The sequence below is a fragment of the Canis aureus genome, chromosome 10 (assembly GCF_053574225.1).
Source record: "Canis aureus isolate CA01 chromosome 10, VMU_Caureus_v.1.0, whole genome shotgun sequence".
In the NCBI taxonomy this organism is placed as follows: domain Eukaryota; kingdom Metazoa; phylum Chordata; class Mammalia; order Carnivora; family Canidae; genus Canis; species Canis aureus.
In genome coordinates, this window is record NC_135620.1 from 53,157,058 (window position 1) to 53,172,297 (window position 15,240).

Genomic DNA, 15,240 nt, shown 5'->3' on the forward strand with positions numbered 1-15,240 from the left:
TGGTGCTGGGAAAATTGGACATCCACATGCAGAAGAATGAAACTAGACCACTCTCTTGCACCATACACAAAGATAAACTCAAAATGGATGAAAGGTCTAAATGTGAGACAAGATTCCATCAAAATCCTAGAGGAGAACACAGACAACACCCTTTTTGAACTCGGCCACAGTAACTTCTTGCAAGATACATCCACAAAGGCAAAAGAAACAAAAGCAAAAATGAACTATTGGGACTTCATCAAGATAAGAAGCTTTTGCACAGCAAAGGATACAGTCAACAAAACTAAAAGACAACCTACAGAATGGGAGAAGATATTTGCAAATGACCTATCAGATAAAGGGCTAGTTTCCAAGATGTATAAAGAACTTATTAAACTCAACACCAAAGAAACAAACAATCCAGTCATGAAATGAGCAAAAGACATGAACAGAAATCTCACAGAGGAAGACATAGACATGGCCAACATGCACATGAGAAAATGTTCTGCATCACTTGCCATCAGGGAAATACAAATCAAAACCACAATGAGAGACCACCTCACACCAGTGAGAATGGGGAAAATTAACAAGGCAGGGAGCCACAAATGTTGGAGAGGATGCGGAGAAAAGGGAACTCTCTTACACTGTTGGTGGGAATGTGAACTGGTGCAGCCACTCTGGAAAACTGTGTGGAGGTTCCTCAAAGAGTTAAAAATAGACCTGCCCTACGACCCAGCAATTGCACTGTTGGGGATTTACCCCAATGATTCAGATGCAATGAAACGCCGGGACACCTGCACCCCGATGTTTCTAGCAGCTATGTCCACAATAGCCAAACTGTGGAAGGCGCCTCGGTGTCCATCGAAAGATGAATGGATAAAGAAGATGTGGTTTATGTATACAATGGAATATTACTCAGCCATTAGAAACGACAAATACCCACCATTTGCTTCAATTTGGATGGAACTGGGGGGTATTATGCTGAGTCAAGTAGGTCAATGGAGAAGGATAAACATTGTATGTTCTCATTCATTTGGGGAATATAAATAATAGTGAAAGGGAATAGAAGGGAAGGGAGAAGAAATGTGTGGGAAATATCAGAAAGGGAGACAGAACATAAAGACTCGTAACTCTGGGAAACAAACTAGGGGTGGTGGAAGGGGAGGAGGGCGGGGGGTGGGGGTGAATAGGTGACGGGCACTGAGGGGGGCACTTGACGGGATGAGCACTGGGTGTTATTCTGTATGTTGGTAAATTGAACACCAAAAAAAAATAAATTATAAAAAAAAATGAAAATTCTTGTGGAAATACACAGGACTCAGACTAGCCAAAGAATTTGCAAAAGAATAAAGTTTGAGGATTAATACCAAATTACTTCAAGACTTAACATGAAACGACAGAAATTAGGACAATGTAGTATCAGTATAAATATAGACAAGTAGATCGACGGAACAGGATAGAGAGTTGAGATACAGACCCACTCATATATGGACAGCCAGATGATTTTCAACAAAGGAGAAAGTCTTTTCAACAAATGGGGTGCTGGAATAATTGGTTATCAACATCCAAGAAGATGAATTTCAATTCCTACTTCATACCATATATAAAAACTTATTCAAAATGAGTTGCAGATCAAATGTAAAGCCTAAAACGATAAAATTAATAGAAAACATAGAAGAAAACCCATGAATATGAGTTAGGCAAAGATTTCTCACATATAATTCCAAAAGTATGATCCATCAAGACAAAGTGAATAAATTGTACTTTATCAAAATTTTAAAACTTCTGCCTCTGGAAGACAATGTTAAGAGAATATATCTGCATGTCATCTATCTGGAAAAGGATTCATTGCCAGAATATATAAAGAACTCTAAAGACTCAACAATATGAAAGCAAACAACCTAACTTTTTCCCCAAACAACCCAACTTTAAAAAGAGGAAAATTGGTGTGGCACAAGAATGTTGTATCTTAAGGCCTTTGCCATACTGCAGTGCATACATTGAAAGCCGTGGAGCTTATCAGAGTTTCCCCCACTTCCTGTCTGTATTACTATTGCTGCATAGCAAGTTACCCTAAAACTTAGCCAGTTACACCAGCACATATTTATTATTTCATGATGTCTCTCTGTCAGGAACAAGACATAGCTTAGCTGGATCCTCTGCCTCATGGTCTCTGGTAAGGTCAAAACCAAGGTGTCACCCAAGAGTCTGCAGTATCATCAAAAGTTTCAACTGCAATCTGCTACCAAGCTCATTCGGTGGTTGCTGGCAGAATTCAGTTCATCAGGCTCTTTTGGACTGAGAGCTTTAGTCCTTCACTAGTTGTTTGCTACAGGCCACCTTACCATGTGGGCCTCTCCAATATGACAGCTTAATTCACAAAAGTGTGCACATTAAGAGGGCAATGGAGGGCGGCCCGGGTGGCTCAGTGGTTGAGCGCCACCTTCAGCCGAGTGTGTGATCCTGGAGACCCAGGATCAAGTCCCATGTTGGGCTCCCTGCATGGAGCCTGCTTCTCCCTCTGCCTGTGTCTCTGCCTCTCTCTCTCTCTCTCTCTCTCTGTCTCTCATTAATAAATAAAATATTTTTTATTCAAAAAAGAAGGCAATAGAATTGGCTAGCAAGATAGAAGTAACAGTCTTTTGTTACCTAATCATGGATACCCTTCAATGTTGCCATAATCTGTTGGCCAGAAACATGGTACTCAGGAGGGGATTATACAATGCCATGAAGATGGCAGGGGGGGCAGGGCTCAACAGGAGCCATTTGAGAGACTGCCTACCACATTAGCAGCAGGAAATCCAGCTCTCTAGGTCAGTTTATTTTTAATTTCTGAAATCCAAGGACATATTTCCTTCGAATCACTTTAGCCATACTTCTTCTAATCATTTCTTTGGGCTAATGATAATTCTATATAAAAGTAAGTTTCCTTGCCTATTTCTACCCAGCACCCAGTCTGGTTTCATACTACTTGAGCCACAATGGGGTCTCTGTAGATCTATGCACCTGCCTTTCTGTGTGCTTTAACTTCCTTCTGGAATGACAGTTCTTTATCCATTGCAGAAACTTGGTACTTACCTTTCAAGATTTAGCTTATGCGACACCTTCTCAAAAAGTCTTCCGCTTATGCACCTTACACACATATACTCATACTGCATTCTACAGGCTGAGTGACGTTCCATTTGTTCATTTTACCAACATTTATTATGAGGCTGATGTATGCCTTATACATACTAGGTTGCACTCTACAGATGTTTGTAGTATCAGCAAATAAGTAAATGCTGATAAACAGGGTGTAATGAGTGCATTGAATGAATAGGACTGTTGTTTCATGGGTCCAGAGCAGAGAACAGGGAGTGCCTCTCCATCTTGCTGGAAAGTTCTGCCTGCTAAGTGCAGTCATACTAGCCAGTCACTGATATGGGATATTCCTTAACAATTACTCTACTTCTGTGGGAAGCCAGCACTGTAGTTTTTCATCAAGATTCATCCAAAGCCCCAGAGGCTAAAGATCATGCCATAATTTGTTCCCATGCATGTTAGAGATTTGTGGGCTTTAAGTAAATATTAAGGAACAGTAGGGCCTCCCAGATGCTTCATTCTCTTGAGCTGAGTCCAGGAAGACTCAGTTTCAGTCCTTGGAAACCCCAAAGTAACTCAATTAACTTAGGGTGGCCATATTTTTTGGGCTGACTTAAGCAAGTGCTGCTGTACTGGATAAACAAGGGTAAATGGAGGGACACTGCCTACAGAGAGGGAAACTAAAAATAGCAGCCAAATCACTCTGGCTAAGAATAGGTTCCAAAAGCACTGTGGTGAGGTGTTACATTCCTAAAGCACAGCCAGTCACTGGAGAATAGGCAAATCACTTAAGACTTGGATTTCTTCAAAAAGTAGAAGTCTCTCAAATTTGGTGACTGAGTGATGGGCACTGAGGGGGACACTTGACGGGATGAGCAGTGAGTGTTTCTTTTTTTTTTAATTTTTATTTATTTATGATAGTCACATAGAGAGAGAGAGAGAGAGAGAGAGGCAGAGACATAAGCAGAGGGAGAAGCAGGCTCCATGCACCGGGAGCCTGACGTGGGATTCGATCCCGGGTCTCCAGGATCGCGCCCTGGGCCAAAGGCAGGCGCCAAACCGCTGCGCCACCCAGGGATCCCAGCAGTGAGTGTTATACTCTATGTTGGTACACAGGCAGAGGGAGAAGCAGGCTCCATGCAGGGAGCCCAATGTGGGACTTGATTCCAGGTCTCCAGGATCATGCCCTGGGCCAAAGGCAGACACTCAACCACTGAGCCACCCAGGCATCCCCCAAAAATATATTTTTTATTTTTTTTTATTTTTTATTTTTTATTTTTTCAAAAATATATTTTTTAAAAGCAGGAGTCTCATGGAGGAGTAAAGAGACTTTTGGTTGTTTTGTTGTTGTTGTTGTTGTTTTCGTTATGTTTGGAGTTTTATCAGTGTTAATAATACCCAGATGTGCAGTGAACTCTGGGTGTTGTTATGTACATTCTGCATTTTTTTACAGACCCTAGTTCTGATGGTTTTCCACTTTTTATGTTATGTATGTTGCTTTCCCTGAGGTTCTCACATAATCATTCAGGCACATGCTTCCAGAAGCCAATTATCAACCACTCTGAAAATTTTCACTATTATGTGCAGATGCTGCTTGTGCTAAATCTCTCCAGTTCAAACCCAGGACAGATGAGATGCAGTTTGCAGCTTCCTACACATGCGTTTAGGGAAGCTGCCTTCCTGTGGGCTAGGTCACAGTGCCCCAAAACACAGCATAAATGCAGCAAACTTTTCACCTTGGTGATTTGGTCTCTCTTTTATCATTGTGGTTATGGAAACTTGCTAAGTTCCAAAATCTGGTAATTCTCCCCTGTGGTCAGAGAAATCACTTGTAGCTACTATAATATTTTGCCTATTCTCATCCCTGCTAGCCCTGAATCATCATTCAGGTTCTACCTCTAGGGAAGGAAAGTAGATGTGAAGAGCTGGTAACCGTGTATTTTCTAGAATTGAAGTTTACAGATCTGTCTGATGGGTCTCTCCAGTCCATTTTGAGGAAAAGAAAAGGTACTGACTGATACTGTGATCTCAAACATTTTCTGTTGCCCAGTCATTGATGTAGCATTTATTCAATGAAGATAGATAAAGCACATGCTCTGTGGAAGGCAGCAAGAATCATCTAGATTTATTTTCCTCTCCCCTGATCTCAATGAAAAGTTGGGGCTTTCTTTTCCACCTTTTGAACCCTCTTTGGTTGCTTCTGCTTGTCCTCCCCTTCAGGAGTTTGCGTTTGTTTTTGCCTAATGAAGCCCTCTCACTTTTCAGGAGATTACTGTTATTTACGTTCTCAGCTATTTAGCATTACAGAGAGAGGTTCCTAAACTGCCTTCTGATTCCCTCTTTCCGTTTTTCGGGATGCAGAGCAGCACCCCTCCTCCCACTTTGCCCTTATAAATAAGCAAGTTTTCTGCAGAGAATTTATATATTTTGTACACCTATAAACACACAACCCAAGTTGCAATGTGTATCTTAGTACCTTAGAAAGACATCTAGACAGACTTTTTGGCTGCAGCAGTACCAAGGAAAGATTCATGCTGTCCTCTGCTTTCATTTCCTCTAGTTCATACAATCAGATGGTCCTATACCATTAAATCTTATTGTCCCTCTGATTTTGCTCTTCTCCTTTAAAACTGAATTCACTATTGTGGGTCTTTTGCCTCTCTATACAAATTTTAGAATCAGTTTATTTTTTGAAATATTTTTTCAAATTTAAATTCAGTGTAATTAATATAGAGTGTATTATTAGTTCCAGAGATAGAATTTAGTAATTCATCAGTTGCATGTAACATCCAGTGCTCATTCTTTCAAGTGCCCTCCTTAATGCTAGAATCAGTTTATTGATATTTATAAAATAACTTGCTGGGTTTTGAATGGAATTGCATTGAGTCTACGGATCAATTGGGAAGAACAGATATCTTGATAATGTTGAATCCCCCTTTTCTTTGAAGATGGAATATCTATTTTTAAAAATATTGTTCATTAGAATTCTTATTTGTCCTTATATAGCTGGTACATAGGAAAGCAATGAACTTTTGTATATTAACCTTATGTCCTGCAACCTTGCTATAGTTGTTTATTCCAGTCTTGTTAGTTCTTTGGATTTTCTATGTACACATTCAAGTCATCTGTGAACAAAGGTAGTTGGATTTCTTCTTTCCCTTCTGTATACCTTTCATTTCTTTGTGTGTGAGTGTCTTATTACATTAGCTAGGACTTCTCAGACATTTGTTTTTACTTGTCACTAACCACTTGTTTCTCTGGAAATTCAAGCTGATTTTGTTAATTTCTCAAATATTCCATGTGCACATTGGATATTTGAGAACACTGACTTTTAATCAAGGTGCTTTTTTAAAATCAATTTTAAATTTTTTTTCAATTTTTACTTTTTAAATTTGAATTCCAGTGTAGTTAACATATAGTGTTACATTTATTTCTGGTGTACAGTATAGTGATTCAAGAATTCCATATATTACTTAGTGCTTATCAAGATAAGTGTACTCTTAATCCTCTTCACCCCTTTCACTCATCCTCTCACCTGCCTTCCCTCTGGTAACTGTTCTATATACTTAAGAGTCTGTTTTTTGGTTTGTCTCTTTTGCTCTTTCCTTCGTTCATTTGCTTTATTTCTCAAACTCTACAAATGAGTGAAACCACATGATATTTGCCTCTCTCTGACTGGCTTATTTCCCTTAGCATTATACTCTCTGAATCCATCCGTGTTGTTGCAAATAGCAAGATTGCACTCTTTTTATGGCTGAATAATATTCCATTGCATATACCACATCTTCTTTATCCATTCATCAATTGATGGACACTTAGGCTGCTTCCATAATTTGACTCTTGTAAATAATGCAACTATAAACATAGGGTGTGTGTATCCCTTTGAATTAGTGTTTTTGTATACTTCAGGTAAATACCCAGTTAATGCAATTTCATAAGGTAGACCTATTTTTATCTTTTTGAGGAACCTCCCTACTGTTTCCTATATGACTGCACCAGTTTGCATTCATACCAACAGTACGAGAGGGTTCTTTTTTAAACCTCCCATTACTTGCCAACACTTGTTGTTTCTGGTGTTTTTTATTTTAGCCATTCTGATAGGTGTGAAGTGATATCTCATTGTGGTTTTGATTTGCATTTCATTGATGATAAATGGTGTTGAGCATTTTTTCATGCTTAGTAATCTGTATGTCTTCTTTGGAGAAATGTCTGTTTATGTGCTCTGCATGTTTTTAAAATAGATTATTATTATTGGTGTTGAGTTGTATAAGTTCTTTATGTATTTTGGATACTGGCCCTTTATTGAATATGCCATTTGCAAATATCTTCTCCTATTAGATAGGGTGTCTTTTAGTTTTGGTTGTTTCCTTTGTTGTGCAGCAAGTTTTTATCTTTATGTAGTATCAATAGTTTATCCTTGCTTTCATTTTCCTTGACTCAGGAGGCATATCTAGAAAGATGTTGTAATGGTAGATATCAGAGAATTTACTGCGTGTGCTTTCTTCTAGGATTTTTATGGTTTCAGTTCTCACATTCAGGCCCTTAATCTACTTTGAGTTTATTTTTGTGTATAAGAAAGTGGTCCAGTTTCATTCTTTTGCATGTGGTTGTCCAATTTTGCCAGCACCATCTGTTGAAGAGACCAAGGTGCATTTTGTATATAGGTTTGATCCTCTTCTCCATTAACCATTAAAAACTTTGGCCTCATTCATTAAGCCTAGTTCTATTGTGTCTTCACAGTTTACTCTCAAAATCAAAGCTATATCAGTTCAAAATGACTTGAGATCTTGTTTGGATTCTGATGTTTTCTTGTTAAGGTTTTATTTAAATTTTTTTTGCCTTTGGAGGGGAAAATGTGACTAGGAAAGGAGCCATATCAGGTAAAAAGAACAGAAGTGCTCTTCGAGTCTGTGGTCAGGTTTGTTTGTTTGTTTTAAAGCTTTTTTTTTTTTTTTTAATTTTTACTTATTTATGATAGTCACAGAGAGAGAGAGGCAGAGACATAGGCAGAGGGAGAAGCAGGCTCCATGCACCGGAAGCCCGGTGGGATTTGATCCCGGGTCTCCAGGATCGCGCCCTGGGGCAAAGGCAGGCGCTAAACCGCTGCGCCACCCAGGGTTCCCTGTGGTCAGGTTTGGAAAGTGTTGGGGTGTTTTTCTGGGAGGGAAGTGTGGAGGGGAATGGTGGATTTTTTTGGTTTCTTTTACCGATAGATGTCCAGTTTAATTTATTGAAATTCCTTTAAAGACAGTCTCCCAAAGCCACTGTAATGGCATGATTAATAACTGAGATAGCTTAACAGTGATTCTTGTTATCCTTATAGAGAATAATGGTTGTAGCAGGACTACAGTGTATTATGAGGCACCTGTAGTTAATTTGCTGATACAATATTAATGAGTCAGTTCACTTAAAGTATACTCCTGATTGGTTGGCCTTTGTTCAATAACTCTTATTATGTTGTCTGAAAAAGCATGTAAAAACCAAATAATTACCACTGATTTTACTCTAGGTCTTTGAATAAGTGTTTCTCAATTTTTTATTTTTTATTTATTTTTATATGTATCTTTTTATTGGAGTTCAATTTGCTAACATATAGTATAATACCCAGTGCTCATCCCATCTAGTGCCGTCCTCAGTGCCCATCACCCAGTCATCCCATCCCCCCACCCACCTCCCCTTCCACTACCCTTTGTTCATTTCCCAGTGTTAGGAGTCTCTCATGTTTTGTCACCCTCTCTGATTTTTCCCACTCATTTTCTCTGCTTTCCCCTATAATCTCTTTCATATTTTTTATATTCCCCATATAAGTGAAACCATATAATGACTGTCCTTCTCCGATTGACTTACTTCACTCAGCATAATACCCTCCAGTTCCATCCACGTCGAAGTAAATGGTGGGTATTCGTCATTTCTAATGGCTGAGTTATACTCCATTAAATCTTATGAGTGTTCCCTAAAACTTCTGATACAAAAATAAAAAACTTCTGATATAATTTCTGGGAGGGGACTTCCCCCAAACTATTTACAGAGCTGGTATCTTCTGTGTCGTCCCAAGAACCATAAAGATACTATAAACCTCTGCTGTTTTGTAGTTTACATTACAAAAAAAAGGGGGGGGAGGGCAACATGTAATATTTGTCCTCCAAATATAAATATGTATATTCTAATTGATATGCTTTTTAAATCCATTCATTTCTCCTCCTCTTCCTGGAATTTATTAGAGACAACTCTCACCTGCCCAGGATCCACCCACTTCACCATTTAAGAATCATTGCTCTAGATTTTGTATTCCTGTTGAGGTTGTTTCCACATTTAAGCCTCTAAGAACAATGCTGTACTAAATACTCTTTTATATATATTCACAGGTCAAAAAGGATCAGCCAGCTTCTCATATAGAATATGGGTTTTTTTCAGCCAAAGGTATATTAGTAGCTGTCCATCTCTGTTAGACCTTCCAATCAGACAGACTCTTAAGACAAGATTGAGAATTCTGTAAGGGGAAGGCTTACCTTATACTCCACAATGTTGTTTTTGTCTTTTAGGGGTAATCATCTTTAAATCAAGACAAAAATGTAGTTCTGTAATCAAAAATGTAAAATTACCCTAAGGCTATGTTTCTCAAATTGTAGGTCCAGACTCCTTGGGAAGTCATGAAATCATCTGAGAGAGTCACTATTAGGACTATTTTAATGAAATAGGATAGAGAGGTTAGAAAATACCAGCATACATCACATGTAGTTAAAGTAGGATTATTTCACAAAACTTTGGATTCAGTTCTAGATCTATGAACACATGTTTATAACTGTGTAAATATATAGGGTCACATCATAAGCTATAATTCTTGCTATGAGTCACAGTAAAAAAAAAATTAATGGGGCGCCTGGGTGGCTCGGTTAGCATCCAAGTCTTGATTTCAGCTCAGGTCACAATCTCAGGGTTGTGAGATTGAGCCCTTCATTGGGCTCTGTGCTGGGTGTAGAACCTACTTAAAATTCTCTCTCCCTTCCTCTCCTTCTGATCCTCTGCCACTTACACTCACTCATGCTGTCTCTCCAAAAAAAAAAAAAAAGAAATAAAATTAAAAATTGAAAGACTTACCACAAAAGGTTTCTGAGGAAGTGTGGCCTTGGAAATAATAATTGATCATGAGGAAGGTCCACAGTGAAGGTTTGTGTGTCCAGTTTTTTAAAAGACTTTATTTAATTATTTGACAGAGAGAGAGAGAGAGAAAGCGCAAGCAGAGGAAGTGGGAGAGGAGAAGTAGGCCTCCCACATAGTGGGGATGCCAACATAGGGCTTAATCCCAGGACTCTGGGATCATGACCTGAGCTGAAGGCGGACACTTAACCAACTGAGTCACCTGTAGGGACCCCTGTTTGTTTGTTTGTTTGTTTTTAAAGATTTTATTTATTTGGGAGAGCAAGCAGAGGGATGGGCAGAAGGAGAGAGTATCCACACTGAGAATGGAGCCTGTCATAGGGCTTGATCCTAAGACCCTGAGATCATGACCTGAGCCAAAACCAAGAGTTGGTGGCTCAACAGACTGAGCTACCCAGGCACCTTTTAGTTTTTTAATTTTAATTTTATTTTTTTATGATTTTATGAATTTATTCATAGAGATGCAGAGAGTGAGAGGCAGAGACACAGGCAGAGGGAGAAGCAGGCTCCATGCAGAGAGCCCGAAGTGGGACTTGATCCAGGGTCTCCAGGATCATGCCCTGGGCTGCAGGTGGCGCTAAACCACTGTGCCACCGGGGCTTCCCCCCTTAGTTTTTTTAACATATTTATTTTGGAAAGAGAGTGTACATGAGAGAGCACGGTGGGGGGGGGGTGCAGATGGAGAGAGTCTCAAGTAGACTCCACACTGAGCACAGAACCTGACCCAGGGCTTGATCTCACTACCCTGAAATCATAACCTGAGCCTAACTAAACCAAGAGTCAGAAGCTTAACCGACTGCACCATCCAAGCACCCCCTTACTTTTTTTTAAAGATTTATTTATATGAGAGAGTGTGTGTGTGCGTGTGTATGCATGAGAGCGCAGCGCGGAGGGGCAAAGAAGATTTTTTAATTAATTTTTTTGCATATAGTTGACATATAATGTTACACTAGTTTACATTATACAATATAGTGATTCAACAAGCTTATGCTATGTTCACCCCAAGTGTAGCTACCATATGTCCACATACATTGCTATTATAATATCCTTGTATTCTTTATACTCTATTTCCCACTCCCTTCATCCAGTTTGCCCAACAACCCAACCTCCTCCCCTTAGGAAACCATCAGTTCTCCGTATTTATAGGTCTGATTCTGTTTTTTTTTTAATTTACTTTTAAAATTCCAAATATTGATGAAATCATATGGCATTTGTTTTATTCTTCTTTATTTCACTTAGCATAATACCTTCTAGGTCCATTCATATTGTCTCAAATGGCATGATCTCATCCTTTTTATGGCCACATAATATTCCATTATATATGTGTGTGTGTATGCTGCATCTTCCTTAGGAATTCATCTATTAATAGACACTTAAACCGCTGAGCCACCGGGGCTGCCCAAAATCTATTTAATATTTTTAAAATGAGACTGTAATGTGATTATTCTTGTAACTTGCTTTTTTCACTACTATGTTCACATATTACTATCATCCTTCCAGGCATTCAGCCTGGACAGTGAGGGGCAAGTTGAGGCTGGTGACGGGAAGTTAGGCCAAAATAGAGATGAGGCTGTGGAAAGGAGGATGACATTCAGAGGATGTGGGAACTTAGGAGTAGGGGATATTTTACCCAAAGACTTACAGAGTAGAGAGACTAGAATTTTGAGCCAACAATCAAAAATATCTGAGCCCATGATCTAAGTGTCTCCAACAGGTTGGGAATTGGAGTAGGGCAGGGAGTTTCAAGTCATGTTCATGGAATCCTGGTCCCTTGCTGGCAAGAGGCTGGCATAACAGAATTGCACCACGAGCAAGGAGATGAAGTCTCACACACTCACTCCTGTGCTCGGAATGTTCTATGATCTCCCTGCCAGAGTGGAATGAGCAGGGACAAAAGTCTAGCAATTGTGGTCAGCTGCCTGAAATTTCCATTATAGAAAACTACTGGTAGAGGGTGGGGACCTGTAGGGGACCATGGGAAGGACCTGTTCCACCTAAGCCAGGATGTGTGCACATTAACCTTGGCTTTTCACCTGATGCTGCTGTGACCCTTCTGAGTGACATTCTTTCTCCTGGGCATCTTCCTGCATGGCTCTCTGCCCAATTCCCACTAGGCAAGGGAGGATGTGCCTGTCACAAGACCTCCAGTGATCTCTGGGGATGCTTTAGGAAAACACCTGGAGGGTGTTGGCTCAGCAGGCTTGGGCCTTGTGCCTCCTCACCTTGAGGGCTACAACAGGGGCTGGACCCCCATCCCTTAGGCACAGAATCACCATTCAGAGGAGGGACACATTCATGCTTCTTCCCATACTGGCTTTTTTTTTTTTTTCATCCTGCTAGCAATGGACACATTGGGTTCTATCAGTGGAAGAGAGTCCTACCACCACCTCTTGATTGAGGGGATGTTGAGTCATTCTGGATTTCCTTACAAATTAGTGGGGCAGGAGTATCCCATAGCCCCCCATACCACATATGTCTCATAGGGAGACTACAGCACTTTCTTTACTTCCTTTAGCTCTTGCCTCCTGTGAGCTAGGTCAGAAGGTGGGAATACAGAGGTTTCACCTTCTGAGAAATAGAAGGTGTCCAAACAGAGATCCATACCTTCCATCCAGGGCAGCCTCTGTCTTTCTGCTAGGTCAGCTATGTGTGATTCTGTGATAGAGGGGAGGAGGACAGGGAATCAGGAGTTCACTTTTGAGATCAATATTGGATATCCATGTGTTTATTTTCATTAGGCAATTTGATCTACCCATGAGATCATGATTGGCATAGAGGCAAGGCTGTGTCTTGGCGACTGTTATGTCTATCATAGCTCCTGGAAGACAGTAAGTACTCAAATATTTTAACAATTCAATATAAGATGTCTTTCAAGGTCATTTTTGTTGTAATACCTTTACATGACCCCAGGGTCCTCCTCATCCTCTGAGTACTTCCTCCTGGGGCAGGACCCCACATACTATAGCACTCATCACACCCATGTAATAATTTTTCTCTCCCTTGGCCTAGTCTCATAGTTCATGGTTTTAAATACATCTATCTATCTATCTATCTATCTATCTATCTATCTATCTATCTATCTATCTTCCCCTTCACCATCATCATCATCACTACCTATGTATATCTATTTATTTAGTTGTCTATTTGTCTGCATAAAGCCTGGGCCCTACCATGAACCCCAGGGTCATATGCTCCAATTGTTTAAGTTTTATATACACTTGAATGCCCAATATCTATCTCTGTATAAAAATGAACTCCTGATTACCAGTCCTACCCAATCACACTTATCACCCACTGCAGTCCTAATATTTCTCATATCAGTATAGATAACTCCATGTTGCCAGAAGTTTAGGCCACAAACATTGGTGTTATCTTTGATTTTTAAATGTTTTCTAACTGTCCACATCCAACCTATCAGTAAATGGATATCAGTATCCTTTTGTCTCTACTTCAAAATGTCCAGCATCTAAACACTTGTAGTCTCTGCTGCTACTATTACTGGAATAATCTCATAACTAATCTCATAACTAATGATTCTACCCAAGTCTTTACCTCCAATACTGCTGTTAGCAACTCAGCCTAAGTGATCCTTTAAAACAGAAAGCAGATCTAAGAAGACGCTCTAACAGCAACTTCCATTTCCTCAAAAAGTCAATTCAGTGTCTTTGCAATGACCTTCTAGGCCTTACCTCATTTAGCCCCTTTACTGCTCTTTGTCCTCCATTACTCTCCCCCTTAATGATTACTCTGCTTCAGGCTCACTGTCCTTCTTCCTTGGAATAGCTCAGGCATGCTCCAGCCTCCAGAAAGTTTATGTTTCTGACATGAAATTTCCTCAGTTATCCATGTGATTTACTCTCTCATCTCTCTAGTCCATGCCCACATTTAAATAAAAGATGTTATTTACTTATTTGAGAGGAGGACGGAGATAGCGACAGAGATAGTGAGAGAGAGCACAGAGGTAGAAGCAGACTCCCTGCTGAGCAGGGAGCCCGACACAGGCCTTGGTATCAGGACCCTGAGATCATAAACTGAGCTGAAGACAGATGCTTAATTGACTGAACCACCCAGGTGCCCCCAACTCCATAATTTTTAGTGAGGCCTGCCCTGAACTCTTTATCTACCTACTTATTTATTTTTGAACTCCCTATTTAAAACTGCACCCACCTAAGTCTTCCCCAAACTTCTTACCTCTTATATATTTGGTCATCTTCTACATACTATATGTTTTTTTACTTATGCTTCTTTCATCTTCCTCTCTAGTACCATCAATGTAAGCTTATTAAAGGCAGATAATTTTTTCCTCTTTTGTTCATTGCTGTATACTCAGTGCCTATACAAGTGTGTGGCAAATAGTAGATGCACAGTATTAGTTGAAGGAATGAAAAATGCATGAGTGAATACCATCCATTCTCTATCTTGGCATTCTCATTCTGATCCCGCAAACATCTTAATGTGCTTTTGATTATTATAGGTACTTCTCCAGCAAGTTACTGTTCTTTCCATGGTATGCCCATTTGTTTGACACCATACATTTGTACATTTTACTCTCAGCTTGGGGAAGCCCAGAGACTCCCTACTTCCCTCCTAACTAACTTCTTATCCTTTGAAATTCAGTCTACATATCACCTCTTCTAGGAAAACTTCTATTGAACCCCTTCCCCCTGCCAAATTAGGTTAAGTACCATCCTGTGTATTTTCACCTACTTCCTCTAATCAGTCCTTATCACACTGCTTTTAGTGGCTTTTTACTTGACTGTCTACTCCATAATTCCATAAGCTCAATGGAGGAAGGCCTGTGTGTTGTTCACTGTTGTGTTCACCTCATGTTTTCTGGCATAGTATCTGGAACATAGTAAGTAGTTGAAAATTTGAAATGTTGCATCTAAGACTCATGTCAAGGACATTTTTATTGTGATCTTTTGGGAACCTTCTCTTCAACTGATCTTCATTCTAGGAGACATTTATCCCATGCAACTGAAAGGCAACGGGTGTCAAACTGGCAATAGGCCACGCGAAAAT

General features: G+C 39.8%; 1 long non-coding RNA gene across 1 annotated transcript in view; it reads left to right on the forward strand.

Moving 5' to 3' along the window:
• Positions 1 to 15,240, forward strand: part of LOC144322409 (uncharacterized) — a 90,537-nt gene that overhangs the window by 36,579 nt on the left and 38,718 nt on the right. Inside the window, exon 2 of the long non-coding RNA XR_013388059.1 lies at positions 12,957 to 13,046. This is a non-coding gene — a long non-coding RNA (uncharacterized LOC144322409). The remainder of the gene's footprint in view (positions 1 to 12,956; positions 13,047 to 15,240) is intronic.